A 9,256-nucleotide genomic window follows, 5' to 3' on the forward strand; every position below is an offset into this window, starting at 1 on the left:
AGCTTCCTTTGGTTGAGGTCAGTTCCTGGGAGGGACTCAGTGTGAGCAGTCGGTGGCCATCACTCCTGCAGCTGGGGAATAAGTGTCTCAGTCTTGAAGGGGGATCCTTGTGGCACACCACCACATCCATTCCAGAAGGTACTAGGTAAAAGGGAAAGGGTTGCCACCTCCCTTTTACAGATGAGTAGAACTGAGGCACAGAGCAATTAAGTAACTTGCCCAACTGGGAACTAATAGAGCCAGAGCCCATGGTCTTAACCACTATGTTCTATACCCTTCTAGGAGAAGAAGGAGGAGGAAGAGGGAGAAAAATCCTTCCCCCATTCCTGGGATCATAGCCAAGTCAAGTTAGAAATGCAAAATCTGCTTTGGATATTCCCCAGTCTCCATTTTGGTGCCTTTCTCTCACTTCTCAGAGTGTCTTTCCCAGACCTTGAAGTCATGGGAAGAGCATTCCAGGCTTGGGAGTGGAAGAAATGGTGTTGTCTGGGTGGGCGTCGGTATGATCAGTATGGACACAATGAAGACTGGTTTGGTTATTAGAAAAAAAAATTGTGCAGGCAAGTAGGGAGAGATAAAGGGCTTACGGCTACCACAGAGGTCTTGATAGGTCAAGTTGAGGAATTTGAATATTACTTTGCAAAGTGACAAGGGAGGGGAGGGCTTGAATAGAGGTGGGTGGGTGAGAATGCTATGCAAAGGGTTGTTTGAGGAAGATTTGATGTGTCCCCGGGGCCAGAGATTAACTGGCAGAAACAGGGACTGGGGGCATGTGGGCAGACGGGAGAGTGTCAATCTAGGTAAAGATTTTTTTTTTTTAATGATAAATAGGGTAGTCACTATGTGCCAGGCACTGTTCACTTCATGGATAGCAGCTCACTTGGTCACTTGTGGTCATTACCGCTCCGTGAGTTAGGCGCTACCACTGTTTCCATTCTACAGAGGAGAAAACTGAGGGACAGAGAGGTTAAGTCATTTGTCCAAGCTTGCCCAATACATGGAGGAACCGGGATTCAATCCCAGACAGTGCCTCCACATGCCACTTACTGTGATTCTATATGGTCATGACACTTCGTCAAGAACCATAACAATTAACGTGGGGATAAAAGAGATAATCCCCAATTTACTGATATGTGTGATGAGACTTAAAATCCCCAAGGTTTCTCATTCTTATTTTAGAGCCAACTACTTCCCCACTTCTATCCTGTGAACTCATCTTACCTTCTCTAGTAGATCTTCAATTCATAAATACGTTTTGGGAAGCCTTGCCCATAACTATGTCATAGGTAGCCAATGAGTCAGGGCCACCTGCTGTGATCTCACTCACTGGCAATGACAGAAGCAGTTTAGTTTAATTGCAATGGTTATTTTTTCTTTCACCAAGTGCTTCATCCATTTATACAGGAAACAATTACCCAATACCTATTCCACACACGCACTGGATTGAAAGTTAGAAATACAGATGTGAATAAGGTATGGCCCCTGACCCCTTAGGAGCCTAGGAGCCCGGTAGTCTTCTATCGCCTCCCTGAGCTCCCCAAAGCAGAACTCTAAGAGCAACCAATAGTTAGGGATGCAGAACAACATTCCATGGCTGTTGGAAGTGGTGAGAGATGGAGGTTTGCGGAATGAGTTTAAGAGACTTGGAGCAGTTCCTCTGTCAGGGGACATGATGTGTGCCAGTGCTTGTCTTGATACCCTTCTTTCCAACTTGATCCTCAGATGCTTATCGGCGATTTTCCCACGGTCTTGGAAGAAGCTCAGGGGGCTCATTTTATTGATATTTTGCTACCAATGGAAGAGGTGACTTGCTTAGGGTGGGGAGAATTCTCTGTCCTCCAGTTCCATCTATTTCATTTCTATAAAAGATGTTCTGATTGCTAGAAGAATATGTATAGTATATATCTGGATACAAAGCGTAACAATAAAATGAACATTTGTATAAATAGATAATATTTATATTAGATTTATATATTTTATATAGCATTAGTATACATTATACTATATCATATCATTATATAAAATATAATTAATAAAACAAACATTTTAAGAAGATTTTATTTTTTTATTTATTCATGAGAGACACATAGAGAGAGGCAGAAACACAGGTAGAGAGAGAACCAGACTCCCCGTGAGGAGCCTGACGCAGGACTTGATCTCTGGACCCCGGGATCACACCCCAAGCTGAAGGCAGACGCTCAACTACTGAGCCCCCCAGGTGTCCCTAAAATGAACATTTGTAACATATTTCCAAATCTGTGAACTCCTCCTCGGTTCCACCCTCTGCCCCTGCCCTCAGAGGTACCCACTGTCTGGAATTTTGTGTTTATCATTCCCTTGCTTTGTAGGAGAGTTTCATCACATGTATGCACCTCTTAGCCATGTAGTGTTTAGTATTGCTTGATTTATTTCGCTTTTAAAAAATGGTTTAATTCAGTATAGAGTTGGCTGTGATTTGCTTTGTCCATTCTGCATTGTACTTCTAAGATTCATCCAAATAGCTCATTTTCACAGCTGTTTATTAATTCATTCAATAAACATTGATTGGACCCCTGTAATATTCTATTAGGTGAATATATCACAGTTTATTTGTTTAGCTTCCTATTGATGGATGTTTGGGTTGTTTTTTTTTTTGTTTTTTTGTTTTTTTTTTTTTTGGCTTCTATGAAGAACGCTACTGGGTATATTCTTTCACATGGCTCCTGACATACATGTACAAGGATTTCTCAAGAGCACTGGTTTTCTAAGTGAGATTCATGATCTTTAGTGGGCTATGAAATCAATTTAATAGATTCAACCAGGATTTTTTTTTTTAATGAAAGACAGCTATAACTATGTTAGTGCATTTCATGTGAAGTATTGCTTCATGAAGCTTCCTCTTCAGTTAGGTTTATGTGTCCCAGGCTGTTGTGTGAAGAGTTTTCTTACTATGGTTTTTAGGAAAGCTTGGAAGCCTTTACTCCAGGGTGGTGCTTTTTTTTTTTTTAATTTTTTTTATGGGAGTTTGATTTGCTAACATATAGTATAACACCTAGTGCTCATCCCATCAAGTGCACCCCTCAGTGCCCATCACCCAGTCACCCCATCTCCCCACCCACCTCCCCTTCCACTACCCCCAGGGTGGTGCTTCTTGAACTATCTGTGGGTCAATTGAAATTTTTTTCCAATCTGTTCCAGACTGATATTTATATAAAACACCATAAACATGATTACTTGGAAAATGAAATGTTATTATATGCAACAGACATATATTTCACTAAATATGGCATGGCAGTTATTCACAATAGACAAAAGGTGGAAGCAACCCAAGTGTTCATTGATAGATGGATATATAAATGAAATGTGTATACATTCAATGGACTATTATTCAGCCTTTAAAAGGAAGGAAATCCTGTCCTTATGTCAAGGACAAAACTTGAGGACATTATCTTAAGTGAAATAATCCAGTCACAAAAGGGCAAATACTCTATGATTCCATGTGCATCATGGAGGCAGAAAGTAGAATGGCTGTTAGGAGCTGAGGGGACAGAGAGAATGAGGAGTTATTGTTTAATGGGTACGGGATTTCAGTTGAGGAAAATCAAAAATGTTCTGGAGATTGATGGTGGTGATGGTTGCACAACAGTGTAAATGTACTTAATGCCACTGAACTATACACTTAAAAATGATTTACTTAAACGGTCAAATTTTAAAAAATATTTATTTATTTATTTGAAAGAGAGAGAAAAAAGCTCAAGCAAGGGGAGGGAAAGGGAGTGAGAGGATCCTCAAGCAGACTCCCTGCTGAGTGTGGAGCCTGACATGGGGCTCCATCCCAGGACCTTGAGATCATGACCTGAGCTGAAGTCAAGAGTTGGCCACTTAACCAATTGAGCCACCCAGGCACCTCTAAATGGTCAATTTTTATGTTAGGTATATTTCACCATGATAAAAAAAAATGTCTGGGGACACCTGGGTGGCTCAGCAGTTGAGTGTCTGCCTTCAGCTCAGGGTGTGATCCCGGTCCAGGGATGGAGTCCCACTTGAGGCTCCCTGCGAGGAGCTTCCTCCTCCCGCTGCCTGTGTCTCTGCCTCTCTCTGTGTGTCTCTCATGACTAAATAAATAAAATCTTTATCTGAAAAATAAATATAAGTTGGCAGCATCAGGTTGCTATTACATTTCTTAATGCTTACTTTCAATTTTTGTACTTGTCTCATGATGGCTTATCACAGATCATTTATATACTGACACCAGTCTGTGGACTGCATCTCAAGTGGCGTTGGTCCAGGGTATAAACCCAAGAACAGAGAAACCAACATGTAGACTAAGCACATGTTCACCTTTACAAGATAATCCCAAATTATTTTCTAAAGAGGGAAATCATTTACGCTCCCACCAGTAGATGTATTAAGAGTTTCCTATGCTCCTCATCCTTGCTGATACTTAGTATTATCAGAATTCTTAATGTTTGCCAATCTGGTAAATGCAAAAGAGTATCTCATTTTGGTCTTAATTTGCATTTTCCTGATTATTCATAAATTCAAGCATCTTTTTATATGTTTATTGACAAGTTGTGTTTTTTTCCTTTTTTTTCTGAAATGCCTTGTTTAAGCCTTTTGCTGGTTTTTCTTTTGGGTTGTTGTTATTTTTATTATTGATTTGTAAGTGTTTGTTTAGTCAACACATATTTATTGAGCACCTGCTATGTGCTCTCTTCTGTATGCTGGGAACACAGTAGTGAACAAAATAGATGAAAATTCCTGGTCTCATTTCAGAGTTTACAGTCTGTTGGGGAGAAGGAGAGACACATATTTAGTCACATATATAGTATGTATGGTAATGATAAGTGTTACAGCTAAAAATAAAGCAGGAAAGGACAATAGGCAGGGCCAGGAGTGGTGGTGAACTTGCAGTTTTTTAAACAGTGATCAGGGAAGGTTTTATTAAAAACATGACATTTGAGTAAAGGTTCTGAAAGAGACAAGGAAATGAGCATGCAGACCGCTATAGGAGAAGTTTCTTATATATTCATTGGTCAGTTAAAGCATTACAGACATCCTCTCCCATTTTGTGGCTTGGCTTCTCATTTTCTTAAAGATATATAAGTCTAAAGTCTATCTATATCTAAAGTCTAATCTATATATATATATATAATATATATTTTTTCTTTTTTTAGGGGGGAAGGAGCAGAGGGAGAGGGAGAGAAAGAATCTTAAGCAGGCTCCATGCCCAACTCAGAGCCTGACCTGGGGCTTGATCTCATGACCCTGAAATCATGACCTGAGCTGAAGTCAAGACTTGGACCCTTGACTGACTGAGCTACCCAGGTGCCTCATTTAAGATATATTTTGATGAAAGAAGTTTTTAATATAGTCTAATATAGCAGCCTTTTGTTTTATGGTTAGCACATTTTGTACCTTGTATAAGAAATCCTTAAAAAAAAAAAAAGAAATCCGTCTATGTCTTGATCTCATAAAGAAATTATTTTTTTTCTAAAGATTTTATTTATTTATTCATGAGAGACACAGAGAGAGGCAGAGACATAGACAGAGAGAGAACCAGCCTCCTCGCAGGGAGCCCAATGCAGGACATGATCCCTGGATCTGCATCATGCCCTGAGCTGAAGGCAGACAATCACTGAGTTACCCAGGTATCCTTCATAAAGAAATTCTATATTTTCATCTAAAAATTTAAGTGTTGTCTTGTATGTTTTGCTTTTAATTTACATATTCATTTTTGGATGTGGTGTGAAATAGGGATCCGTCTTATTTCCCCTCTCCCCACGTGAACAATAAATTGTGGGCATCATTAAATGGATAATTTATTCTTTCTCTGGTGATCTGCTGTGCTGTCTCTGTCATAAATCAAGTTTCCATAAGGTCTTCCAAGATTTCAAGTAGGTCTTCTTTGGAGTACTTTGTTCAATTTCTTTGGAAAATTTGTCTGTCCCTGTTCCTATACCACACTATATTACTATGGCTTTATATTATGTTTTTATATATAGTAGAAAAGGTCCCTACACCTTATTCTTTACTCAAGAATATCTTGACTACTATTAGGACTCTGTCCTTCCATAGAAGTTTTAGAAATAGCTTGTCAAGTTACTTGAAAACCCCTCTTGGGATAAAGACTTGAGTGGACTCAATAGATCAATTGAAAGAGAATTGGCATCATTTTCATGTTATGACTTTTTATCCATGAATACAGCTCATCTCTCCATTTACTTAAAACTTATCTAAAGTCTTTCCATAAAGTTGATTTTTTCTATAAAGGTCTTCCACACCTTACATCATGTTTATTCCTAAGTACCTTAGTTTTGGTTGCTATTATAATTAGCATCTTTTGAAATTATGTTTTATAATTGTTTATTGCTGGAGTTTAGAAATGCAATTGATTTATATTATCCACTCACCTTGTTAAGCTTTTAAAAATTAACTCTAGTAATTTATCTATAAAGTCTTTTGTGTTTTCCAGTAAACAACTATATTATCTATAATAATGTCAGTCTTTTTTTTTTCTTTTCCAAAACTTATACATTTTAATTTTTTTTCTTTTCTTATTGTACTGGATAGGACCTCAAGTACAATGCTGGAAAGAAGAATTGATGCAGACATTTTTGTCTTGTTCCTGACTTTTAAAGGGATGCTTCTAACATTTCACCTTGAAGAATGATGTTTGAAGAATGACGTTTACTCTAATTATTTGGTAAAAAAACAAAAACAAAAACAAAATTCTATCAGGCAGGAAGTTTCATTATGAATTGGTGCTGGATTTTAGCAAATGATTTTTTTTTCTACAATTGTTTAGATAACCATACAGTTTTCCTTCTTTATCCTTTGATGGGATGAATTACATTAATAGCTTTTCCAATGTTAAATCACTTTTGCTTTCTTAGGATCAACCCAGCTTGATCATGACATATTATATTTTTTATACATTGCTGAACTCAATTTCTAGGACTTTTGCATCTATGTGAATGAATGAAATTAGTCTTTAATTTTCTTGACCAGTTTAATTTTTTTTTTCCTTCCTCCAACAGATCATCACTGTGGCTAAGTAGAGGTCAATTACATCCAATTTAGAAGGCCACCAAATGGCCTTTCCATCCCTAACATCAGTGCACTGATGCCTAAGTACCAACCATAGTAGAGGCCAAACACTCTGGAGGTCAGTGGTAAGCTGGAAGAAAGGCCTGGCTGGTTATCAATCTGCATCCCCTTTCTCCCACTCAAAACTCACTTTGTCTACGAAGCTCTTCCTGTTGCCAGCCTGTGATCTACCTTGAGGGTGGGGACCACATCATTTCATCTCTCTATCCCCAGAGTCTGGCACCATGCCTATGGAGTCTTTGCTCATAGACATCTATGAAACAGAGTTCACTCAACTCAATTCCGAGCGCTTCTTGGCTCAGTTGACCTGATTTTAAAAACCGTTTCTTCAAAATGGTCTTGAGCCTGTTATTGCACACATTACATGCATATTCTCTGTCTCACAAGACAGATAGTGGTTGATTTGCAGATAAGAATTGTGTCTATAAGAAATTTCTTCCAATTTCAGAGCCTACCTACCCTGCACTAGCGCCAAGTCCCTTCAGAGTCTTGTCCCATCTGTCTGTCCATCCACATTCCTCCTCACATGTTGGAAACTCTAAGTAGGCCTCACTCTTTAAGTTGTCTAGGTGGGCTAAGCTCCATGCTTGAGCCATACCTTTGCTCATGCCATGACCCTTGTCTGGTATGCCCTCTCTGCAACCGCTCTTCTCATGAACCCCTTCCCTGTTTTTCACGCCGTCCTCAGTCATCAAATCCTTAGTGAAGCTTCATTCCGCTCTCTGCCTTCTCTTCCTCACCCCTTTGCCATCAGTCTTCCATCCTTTGTGCTTTTCAGATGTTGTATATGCACCATTAAAAAAAAACTGACCTAACCCCGAAGCACTTCAGTGTGTATTTCCTAAGATCAGGACATTCTCTTACAGGGCTGCAGTATAATTGTCAAAGTCAGGATTTTTAACTCGGATACAAATACATTATCTAATACACGGTTCATTAAAAAATCCCATCCATTATCCTTCTCTATAACTAATGGTAACAATTGTCACATAGTTTTACAGATCCTTGTTCACTTTTGTCTGCTTCTTACACTCTTGCATGCATACAGTAACCCTATGAGTTCGGGCTTATATCTTTTATCCTTGGCTCCAATGAGCTGCCTTATAAGTTTTATCTTCTGTGTGTTTGTGTATGTGTATGTGTATGTGTATGTGTATGTGTATGTGTATGTGTATGTGTCTGTGCACATGCACACACACGCATGTGTGTACATATTTAATTAGTTAACAGAGTTATATGGGCTTGTCTTCAGTTCCTCTGATCTTCACGGGTTGGCCCTCCCCTCTGTACCCTGGTTGGTACTCCCTCCTACAGATCCATGTCTTCTTTCTCTCTCAACCCTTATACTAACCTCATTTCTGAGCTTTCATTTATACTAACTAGTAAATGATTCATGGTGGCTTGCAGTGTCCCTCTTCCTACGGGGTAGAAACTGAGGGATAGAAAAAAGTCCTCAAAGAAACACCACCCCTCCTGTCCTCAAGGACCTCTGTTTCTTGGGTCCGGTGTGTTTTTGTTTCTCCTGCAGAGACCAGCTCTGTGCCTTGCCTGCCATCTGTGCTTGGTGGCTCCTGGTTTGGTGAATGAATGCAAGAGTATAAAGGTTGTCCCTGAGACCAAGAGCCCAGGGCACAGCCACCCTCCTGTTAGGCCGGCTGGCCATGTAATCAATGGCTGGATGTGATGTTCCAAACCAGGGTATTCTGTTTCTTTCCTTTTGCTCATTTAAAGCCGATGGGCCATTCTGAGAAGCAGGTCAGACTAAAAATTTGGACTGCCCATTTTATGAGGGGAAAAAAAAAATCACAAAGAGACCAAGGAGAGAAATTGAAAAGAAGAACCGCTCCTCATGAGGGTTGTCACTATTTTAAAATAGTGACTTTTTAGCTGACCTCATTTATCCGCTAAAGGCTTATTGCTGCACTGGGAGAAAATTCTCTAGAACCTGTAGTCAGATTCCTTGCCCTCAGTATGCTTATCATTTCTACCATGTGCCCTATTTAGTTAACTCCTAGCTTGCTGCCCTAGGCGTCCCATGATTCTCTGGGCCTTTCTATCACCCATTGTTTTTAGGTTTCTTTCTTTGTGCTGTGATGGTAAACCTTTGTGGACCGCCAGTGATATGCATGACAATGCAAGAAACTTGAAATTAGGCCCCAGGAGGCTT

At 39.5% G+C, this 9,256-nt stretch overlaps 1 long non-coding RNA gene across 1 annotated transcript in view; it reads left to right on the plus strand.

Moving 5' to 3' along the window:
- Window positions 1–8,413, plus strand: part of LOC118351280 (uncharacterized) — a 67,345-nt gene extending 58,932 nt beyond the window's left edge. Inside the window, exons 3-6 of the long non-coding RNA XR_007403555.1 lie at window positions 5,157–5,307; window positions 5,479–5,630; window positions 6,553–6,685; window positions 7,020–8,413. This is a non-coding gene — a long non-coding RNA (uncharacterized LOC118351280). The remainder of the gene's footprint in view (window positions 1–5,156; window positions 5,308–5,478; window positions 5,631–6,552; window positions 6,686–7,019) is intronic.
- Window positions 8,414–9,256: the final 843 nt, after the last annotated feature.

This window comes from Canis lupus, chromosome 18 (assembly GCF_003254725.2).
Source record: "Canis lupus dingo isolate Sandy chromosome 18, ASM325472v2, whole genome shotgun sequence".
Classification (NCBI taxonomy): Eukaryota; Metazoa; Chordata; class Mammalia; order Carnivora; family Canidae; genus Canis; species Canis lupus.